This window comes from Lagenorhynchus albirostris, chromosome X, assembly GCF_949774975.1.
Source record: "Lagenorhynchus albirostris chromosome X, mLagAlb1.1, whole genome shotgun sequence".
Lineage (NCBI taxonomy): Eukaryota > Metazoa > Chordata > Mammalia > Artiodactyla > Delphinidae > Lagenorhynchus > Lagenorhynchus albirostris.
In genome coordinates this window covers 110,733,441-110,743,640 of record NC_083116.1, presented here as the reverse complement: position 1 = coordinate 110,743,640, position 10,200 = coordinate 110,733,441, and the positions used below count along the sequence as shown (strand labels likewise).

General features: G+C 36.9%; 1 pseudogene; it reads right to left on the bottom strand.

Annotated features, from left to right (window-relative positions):
- Positions 1-7,300: 7,300 nt before the first annotated feature.
- Positions 7,301-8,089, bottom strand: LOC132513285 (small ribosomal subunit protein eS1-like; annotated as a pseudogene).
- Positions 8,090-10,200: the final 2,111 nt, after the last annotated feature.

Sequence of the window (10,200 nt, the reverse complement as noted above, 5' to 3'; positions counted from 1 at the left end):
TCTGTCTCCCTAGGTAGGTTTATTCCTAGGTATTTTATTCTTTTTGTTGCAATGGTAAATGGGAGTGTTTCCATAATTTTGCTTTCAGATTTTTCATCATTAGTGTATCGGAATGCAAGAGATTTCTCTGCATTAATTTTGTATCCTGCTACTTTACCAAATTCATTGATTAGCTCTAGTAGTTTGCTGGTGGCATTTTTAGGATTCTCTATGTATAGTTTCATGTCATCTGCAAACAGTGACAGTTTTACTTCTTTTCCAATTTGTATTCCTTTTATTTCTTTTTCTTTTCTGATTGCCATAGCTAGGACTTCCAAAACTATGTTGACTAATAGTCGTGAGAGTGGACATCCTTGTCTTGTTCCTGATCTTAGAGGAAATGCTTTCAGTTTTTTACCGTTGAGAATGATGTTTGCTGTGGGTTTGTCGTATATGGCCTTTATTATGTTGAGGTAGATTCCCTCTATGCCCACTTTCTGGAGAGTTTTTATCATAAATGGGTGTTGAATTTTGTCAAAAGCTTTTTCTGCATCTATTGAGATGATCATATAGTTTTTATTCTTCAATTTGTTAATATGGTGTATCACATTGGTTGATTTGCGTATATTGAAGAATCCTTGCATCCCTGGGATAAATCCCACTTGTTCGTGGTGTATGATCCTTTTAATGTGTTGTTGGATTCTGTTTGCTAGTATTTTGTTGAGGATTTTTGCATCTATGTTCATCATTGATATTGGTCTTTAATTTTCTTTTTTTGTAGTATCTTTGTCTGGTTTTGGTATCAGGGTGATGGTGGCCTCATAGAATGAGTTTGGGAGTGTTCCTTCCTCTGCAGATTGTTGAAAGAGTTTGAGAAGGATGGCTGTTAGCTCTTCTCTAAATGTTTGATAGAATTCACCAGTGAAGCCATCTGGTCCTGGACTTTTGTTTCTTGGAAGATTTTTAATCACAGTTTCAATTTCATTACTTGTGATTGGACTGTTCATATTTTCTATTTCTTCCTGGTTCAGTCTTGGAAGGTTATACCTTTCTAAGAATTTATCCATTTCTTCCAGGTTGTCCATTTATTGGCATAGAGTTGCTTGTAGTAGTCTCTTAAGGTGCTTTGTATTTCTGCAATGTCTGTTGTCACTTCTCCTTTTTCATTTCTAATTTTATTTATTTGAGTCCTCTCCCTCTATTTCCTGATGAGTCTGGCTAATGGTTTATCAATTTTGTTTATCTTCTCAAAGAACCAGCTTTTAGTTTTATTGATCTTTGGTATTGTTTTCTTTGTTTCTATTTCATTTATTTCTGCTCTGATCTTTATGATTTGGGTTTTGTTTGTTCTTCTTTCTCTAGTTCCTTTAGGTGTAAGGTTAGATTGTTTAGTTGAGATTTTTCTTGTTTCTTTAGGTAGGCTTATAGCTATAAACTTCCCTCTTAGAACTGCTTTTGCTGCATCCCATAGGTTTTGGATCGTCGTGTTTTCATTGTCATTTGTCTCGAGGTATTTTTTGATTTCCTCTTTGATTTCTATAGTGATCTCTTGGTTATTTAGTAACGTATTGTTCAGCCTCCATGTGTTTGTGTTTTTTACGTTTTTTTCCCTGTAATTCATTTCTAATCTCGTAGTGTTGTGGTCAGAAAAGATGCTGGATGTGATTTCAATTTTCTTAAATTTACTGAGGCTTGATTTGTGACCCCAGATGTGATCTATCCTGGAGAATGTTCCGTGCGCACTTGAGAAGAAAGTGTAATGTGCTGTTTTGGGATGGAATGTCCTATAAATATCAATTAAATCTGTCTGGTCTGTTGTGTCATTTAAAGCTTCTGTTTCCTTATTTATTTCATTTTGGATGATCTGTCCATTGGTGTAGTGAGGTGTTAAAGTCCCCCACTATTATTGTGTTACTGTCGATTTCCTCTTTTATAGCTGTTAGCAGTTGCCTTATGTATTGAGGAGCTCCTATGTTGGGTGCATGTATATTTATAATTGTTATATCTTCTTCTTGGGTTGATCCCTTGCTCGTTATGTAGTGTCCTTCTTTATGTCTTGTAATAGTCTTTATTTTGAAGTCTATTTTATCTGATATGAGTATTGCTATTCCAGCTTTCTTTTGATTTCCATTTGCTTGGAATATCTTTTTCCATCCCCTCAGTTTCAGTCTGTATGTGTCCCTAGGTCTGAAGTGGGTCTCTTGTAGACAGCATATATATGGGTCTTGTTTTTGTATCCATTCAGCAAGCCTGTGTCTTTTGGTTGGAGCATTTAATTCATTCACGTTTAAGGTAATTATCAATATGTATGTTCCTATGACCATTTTCTTAATTGTTTTGGGTTGGTTTTTGTAGGGCCTTTTCTTCTCTTGTGTTTCCCACTTAGGGAAGTTCCTTTAGCATTTGTTGTAGAGCTGGTTTGGTGGTGCTGAATTCTCTTAGCTTTTGCTTGTCTCTAAAGCTTTTGATTTCTCCATTGAATCTGAATGAGATCCTTGCTGGGTAGAGTAATCTTGGCTGTAGTTTCTTCCCTTTCATCACTTTAAGTATATCATGCCACTCCCTTCTGGTTTGTAGCGTTTCTGCTGAGAAATCAGCTGTTAACCTTATGGGAGTTCCCTTGTATGTTATTTGTCATTTTTCCCTTGCTGCTTTCAATAATTTTTCTTTGTCTTTACTTTTTGCCTATTTGATTACTATGTGTCTTGGCATGTTTCTCCTTGGGTTTATCCTGTATGGGACTCTGCGCTTCCTGGACTTGGGTGGCTATTTCCTTTCCCATGTTAGGGAAGTTTTTGACTATAATCTCTTCAATTATTTTCTCGGGTCCTTTCTCTCTTCTCCTTCTAGGACCCCTATAATGCGAATGTTGTTGCGTTTAATGTTGTCCCAGAAGTGTCTTAGGCTGTCTTCATTTCTTTTCATTCTTTTTTCTTTAGTCTGTTCCACAGCAGTGAATTCCACCATTTTGTCTTCCAAGTCACTTATCCGTCCTTCTGCCTCAGTTTTTCTGCTATTGATTCCTTCTAGTGTAGTTTTCATTTCAGTTATTGTATTGTTCCTCTCTGTTTGTTTGTTCTTTAATTCTTCTAGGTCTTTGTTAAACATTTCTTGCATCTTCTCGATCTTTGCCTCCGTTCTTATTCTGACTGAGGTCCTGGATCATCTTCACTATCATTATTCTGAATTCTTTTTCTGGAATGTTGCCTATCTCCATTTCATTTAGTTGTTTTTCTGGGATTTTATCTTCTTCCTTCATCTGGTGTATACCCTCTGCCTTTTCATCTTGTCTATCTTTCTGTAAATGTGGTTTTTGTTCCACAGGCTGCAGGATTTTTGTTTTTCTTGCTTCTGCTGTCTGCCCTCTGGTGGTTGAGGCTATCTAAGAGGCTTGATGGGAGGCTCTGGTGGTGGGTAGACAACAGTTCTTTATATTGAATTTTCGTTGTTCAAATTACTGACTTGGTTTGTGTCACCTGACTAGAATGACAGATTGTTTTACATTTTTGGTTAACTTAAACCTTCAAGTAATCTCCCAACTGAAATTCTGTGATTGGGTTTGAGGGGAGGGGGCATAGAGTGTAGGAAAGGGCACCTGGCTATGTGGGCAGGCACAGCAGTTTCTGGCTCTGTGAGGGGCTCAGGTGTCGTGGCTGACTAGGTGGGTGAGATGTGAGCAGGACTAACTGGCATATGGAGCAAATGGGACCCAGCATTCTTGGGAACTCCTTCCTCAGGATTCTATTCCGGAGATGTGGCTAGAAGGGGAGGTTGGTTGCACCATCTGAGATGTGGTGGGCTTGAAATAACAAGGAGGAAGTGCCTGCTTGATTACTGTCCAAAAGAAAATGGACTGTATTAGCAAGTCCAGATGGGGTCAGGGCCGCTGGCTAAATGATATTCCGTCTGCTTCTGCCCATATGCAGCTGGTTACCTTGTTGATGGCCACAAAAAGAGATGCTCCACAGCCCCGAAGGATTTTATCCTTCTAATGAGCAGACAAGCTGCAGATATTTATATGATACTGTTTAAACATTATAAGATGCAACATTTCAGGAAGTGGTTTGCAGAAACTATACATATTGATATTTAATGTAAATAATTTTTATCACGGGTTTGTTTTCCTTGGTGTGTACACTCTCTCGTCCCTGGGGATACGGATGAGCAAAGTGTTTTGTTACACTGCCTTGCTCCTGCTGGCAGTGACACAGGTGCAGAACTGCGGGCATGATGAATGAAATGCCAACTGCATCACTGCGGCCTGTGCTCAGCTCAAATTGCCGTCAGTAGAGGAAATAGAATTCATTAGTTTTCTTTCAGAGCACACACAAACACATGGGTCTGAAAGAATGTATGATGGCAGCAAGGAGAAATGGGCAAAGCCCAACCTTTTTTTCCTCCTGAGCAGCTCTGGCAACAGATGAAACAATGAGCCTTTGGATGCACTGTCTTTGTCAGTAGATGTTTGAGAATGTGGTATCCCTGTGGCAAAATGCTCTGTGGATAACTGATCACATTGTTTTATAATCTCTCAGACCTATTGAGAAAATAATATTGATTCGTTACAGAATCCAAAATTCTACAAATGCTCAAAGAAAATATAACCAAATACTCAACAATTTTAAAGGATTCAGATAAAAATAACATGCATGAATATTACTTTCATGACTTATGTGGTGAGTTATCTAGGGTGGTGAGTTGAGAGCCTTTATTTCATATCTATTTTCATTTTGGCACTGGCTGAGCTAATGCCATTTGACGCTAAGTGTGGGGCTCTGGCATGATGACAGAGCACCACATTTGGAGAAAAAGAGACTCTCTTGAAAAAATTAATCCTCTCAGGGTTTCTGAGATGGTTGGGGACTAGGAGCAAGCTTAACCCAAGTTCTAGCTTTGTGTTTTCCAAACTAGACTGATCTTGGAGATTTTGACTAGAATTCTGTGGTGGGACCCAGGAATCTGTATTTGTAACAGGTACCCAAGTTGCAAATTTGGAAAATATCATTCTTGTGTATATATTCAAAAGTGAAGTTTATTTCTCAATGCAGTTTGATGCCCTTGTCCAGCCAGATGTAAGTTGGCATGATTCACCTACATAAATATATTTTTTAAGGTTTGGGAACACTGGTCTCAGCATTTGGGAGAAAACATGAAAAACAGCAACAAAAACCACTCCCTGTATTGAATTGAGCAGCTGAAAGGCAAACACTTGGGCTTTTCTTCCCAATTATGCTGCTTGGGCTGGTAGACTGTTGGGGATGAAATGTATTCAGATAGAAAAATCATTCTTGGGACTTCCTTGGTGGCGCAGTGGTTAAGAATCCGCCTGCCACTGCAGGGGGCACGGGTTCGAGCCCTGGTCCGGGAAGATCCCACATGCTTCAGAGCAACAAAGCCTGTGTGCCACAACTACTGAGCCTGCGCTCTAGAGCCTGCAAGCCACAACTACTAAGCCCACGTGCCACAACTACTGAAGCCCGCGAACCTAGAGCCCGTGCTCTGCCAAAAGAGCAGCCACCGCAATGAGAAGCCCACACACTGCAATGAAGAGTAGCCCTCACTTGCTGCAACTAGAGAAAGCCCACGTGCAGCAACAAAGCCCGAATGCAACCAAAAAAAAAAAATCATTCTTGCTCCTTCCTGATCTATACTTCTTTTTTTCCTTTTAAAATGTAACATTTATTGCCTTTTTCTAATTACAAAAAATAATTCATCCTCAGTGCCAAAACTCCCAAAGAAAACAGAAAACAAAAATCTATAATTTCACCACCTAGAGATAACTTTGCTATGTGTTTTCTAAAGACACAATGATACGTGCTTCTTGAGGCTTATAATTACATCATGACCACTTTGTGAGACAAAGTAATTGTAAGTTAAAACAGGAATGTTAAAGATAACCTATAGAGAGTAGAATTTCACTCCTGCTACATTTTCATATTTTAAGAAATGCTGATAAATCCAACTGCCCTTAGAATTCTAAGAGAAACCATATTTTTAGAATTTATAAATACTGTCTTCTATTCTAAAGTTGTCATACCCTTAGATATGTTTTTTTATTCTCTAAAGAGTTTTTTCTTAACCTTTACATATCTATCTATCATTCATTCATTCATACATTGTATAATTGTTGAATATTTATTACGGAGATGCAGCATTTAAAGACTGTTAAGGTACATTCCTCCAGTGAGCTTATTTTCTGGGTTAGGGGAAAGAAATAAATAAACAAATTAAGACATTTTCAGATTCTTTGGATTGGGTGATCAAGGAAAGTTACTGTGAAAAGGTGACATCAGAGTTGATACCCAAGAAATTAAAAGTATCCCAGCCTTGGGAAAATGAGAGGGTGTGTTTCCCTACAACCTCTACAGAATGTGTTACAGAATGGTTTTGGTTTAATTTGGTTTGGTTGATTTGCTAGGTGAGAGATAGTGTAGATTTAATTTACTTTTCTTTCAGTTTGAGTGGAGTTAAACATCTTGTCATATATTTTAGGGCCATTGTAATATAATCTTTTGCTCATTTTTTTCACATTGAGTTTTTGGTCTCGTTTTCCCTCGATTTTCAAAAAACTTTATATAACAAGGGCTTATTTCTCATTCATACTACTTGTCTATCAAGGGTTGGAATTCAACTCCACATTGTCCTTAATTTCAAAGTGTACAGTATGATATTGTTAACTATGGGCATGGTGTTATACAGCAGATCTCTAGAACTTACTCATTTTATATAGCTGAAACTTTATACCCTTTGAATAGAAACTCTCCATTTACCCCTCTCCACAGCCCCTGGCAACCACCATTCTACTCTCTGTTTTTATGAGTTTGACTTTTTAAGCTTTCACATATAAGTGAGATCATATAGTATGTGTCTTTCTGTGTCTGGTTTATGTCACTTATCATAATGTCTTACAGGATCAGCCATGTTGCTATAAATGGTAAGATTTCTTTCTTTTTAAAGGCTGAGCAATATTCCATTGTATTATTCATATATGTATCACATTTGCTTTAGCCATTCATCTGTTGACAGACACTTAAGTTGTTTCCATGTCTTGGCTACTGTGAATAATGCTGCAATGAATATAAGAGTGCAGATATCTCTCCAAGATACTGATTTAATTTCCTTCGGATATATACTCAGAAGTGGAGACTTCCCTGGTGGTCCAGTGGTTAAGACTCCGTGCTTCCACTGCAGGGAACTGAGATCCCACATGTCATGTGGCGCGAATTTAAAAAAAAGTGGGATTGCTGGATCATATGGTAGTTACAATTTTTTTTTAATCACAAATAAGGTCTTTTATTTGTCACCATTAAAAGTCTGATTTTTAAACAGATTCTTGGACTGGTGGCTCATATCCATCAGCTCATTCAACTTAGGACCTGTCTCATCCCCAGTAGCTTTTCCAGAACTACTACCTTCACCATGTAGCTCCATGAGTTTTCCCAGTTCAAAGTTGGGCTTCTTCAGCATTTTTACTTTTCTAACAAAGACATCGTGGAGTGGATAAATAGATTGGCAGGCCTTTTCTATGTCTTTTCCAATGCTGTCTGGAATCAGTTTATTGACCACCTCTTTCAAGTCATTTGTCTGCACCTCTCGGGTCAGGATTTCCATCATCTTCTTGCACATCTGGCAGACCTGCTGGTGCTGGGCATAAGAGGCCTTCTGAATCTGATTGTTGCGCTTTTTAGTAAAACCCACGCAGAATAGACGAAGCAAATAACCATCGATAGTCTTGACATCAACGTGAGCTTCAATCATGGTCTGCCATTTTTTGACCATGGAGCACATTTTGTCACGGGTAAGATCCATGCCATGGAAATTAGTCAGGCAGTTTTTTTCCCTGAACATCCTCAGTAATAAGCTTAAATTTTCTAAATGCAGCTTCATCATTCTGCAGATCAGCAGGGCTCACTGCAAACACATGACCCTTGAGGCCATCAGATGCGATTTTGGTTCCTTGAGTTCTCGTGACTAGTGTTTTCCCAATATTTCTTATATTGAACATAGCTGGTGCTTTCACATCATACCAATCTTTCTTAGATAATGGGTCAACTACTTTCTTCTTGGCTCCCTTTTTACCGCCTTTCGTAAGGCGCTTGTTCTTACCGCCCCATAGTTACAATTTTAAGTTTTTGAGGAACCTCCATACTGTTTTCAGTAGTGGCTGTATCAATTTACATCCTGACCAACAGTGTACAGGGTTCTTTTTTTCTCCAAATCCTTGCCAACACTTGTTATCTTTTGTCTTTTTTGATAATAGCTATTTTAACAGGTGTGAAGTGACATACCATTGTGGTTTTGATTTGAATTTCCCTGATGATCAGTGATGGTAAGCATCTTTTCACAAACCTCTTAGATTTTTGTATGTCTTCTTTGGAGAAATATCTATTCAAGTATTTTATACATTTAAAAAATTGGATTATTTGATTTTTTTGCTATTGAGTTGTAGGAGCTCCTTACATATTTTGGATACTCACCTCTTATCAGATACATGGTTTGCAAATATTTTCTGCAATTCTGTAGGTTTCTTTTTCACTCAGTTGATTATTTCCTTTTCTGTGCAGAAGCTTTTTTAGTTTGATGTAGTCTCACTTGTCTTTTTTTGCTTTTCTTGCCTGTGCTTTTGGTGTTATATCCAAGAAATCAATGCCAAGGCCAACGTCATGAAGCTTTTCCCCTGTGTTTTCTTCTAGGAATTTAACAGTTTCAGGTCTTATGTTTGTCTTTAATCCATTTTGAGTCGATTTTTGTATATGTTGTAAGATCGGGTTGAATCTCATTCTTTTACATGTGGATGTCCAGTTTCCCCCATGCCTTTTTTTTTTTTTTTGGAAGAGATTGTCTTTTCCCCATTGTGTAGTCCTGGCACCTTTGTTGAAGATCACTTGACTGCATATACGTGGATTTATTTTTGGACTATATGTCTGTCTTTATGGCAGTGCCATACTGTTTTAATTACTATAATTTTATATGTTTTGAAATCAGAAAGTGTGAAGTTTCCAGCTTTGTTCTTCTATCTCAATATTGTTTTGGCTATTTGGAGTCCTTTGTAGTTTCATCTGAATTTTAGGATTGTTTTTTCTGTCATTGGGATTTTGATAGAGATTATATTGAATCTCTAGATTGCTTTGGGTCATATAGGCATTTTAACAATATTAAGTCTCCTCATCCAAGAACATGGGATGTCTTTCCATTTAGTTGTGTCTTCTTTCATTTATTTCATCAGTGTTTTGTAGTTTCCAGTGCACGAGTCTTTTAGTTAATTCCTAAGTATTTTATAATTTTGATGCTATTTTAAATGGGATTGTTTTCTTAATTTTCTTTTTAGATAGTTCACTGTTAGTGTATGGAAATGCAGTTGATTTTTGTATCTTGCAACTTGACTGAATTCATTTATTAGTTCAGTTTGTGTGTGTGTGTGTGTGTGTGTGTGTGTGTGTGTGTAATTTTTAGGGTTTTCTACATATAAAATCTTGTCATCTGCAAGCACATGTAATTTTACTTCTTCCTTTATGATTGTAGTACTTCCAGTACTATTTGGAATAGAAGTAGAAAGAGTGAGCATCCTTGCCTTGTTCCAGATCTTAGAGGAAAAACTTTCAGTTTTTCACCGTTAAGTATGATGTTAGCTGTGGGCTTTTCATATATGGCATTTATTATGTTGAGGTAATTTCCTTCTATTTCTAGTTGAGAGTTTATATCATGAAAGAGTATTGAATTTTGTCAAATGCTTTCTTTGCATCTATCGATATGATCATGTGATTTTTATCCTTCATTCTATTAATGTGGTGTAGGTCTGTTCAGATTTTCTGTTTCTTCATAATTCAGTCATGAAGAGGTTGTATTTTTCTATGAATTTATCCATTTTTTCTAAGTTACCCAATTTGTTAGTGTATAATTTTTCCTAGTAGTCACTTATGATCTTTTAATTTCTGTGGCATTAGTTATAATGTCTTCTCTTTTGTTTATGATTTTATTTATTTGAGTCTTCTTTTTTTTTCTTAGTTAATTTAGCTATAGTTTTGTCAATTTTGGGAATCTTTTTGAAAACCAACTCTTAGTTTTGTTGATTTTTTTTCTGTTCTCTGTTTTGTTTATTTGTACTCTTTATCATTTCTTTCCTTCTAATAACATTGGGTTTAATTTGTTTTTATTTTTCTGGTTCTTTGAGGTGTAAAGTTAGATGGTTTGCGATCTTTCTTTTATAATGTAAGCATTTTT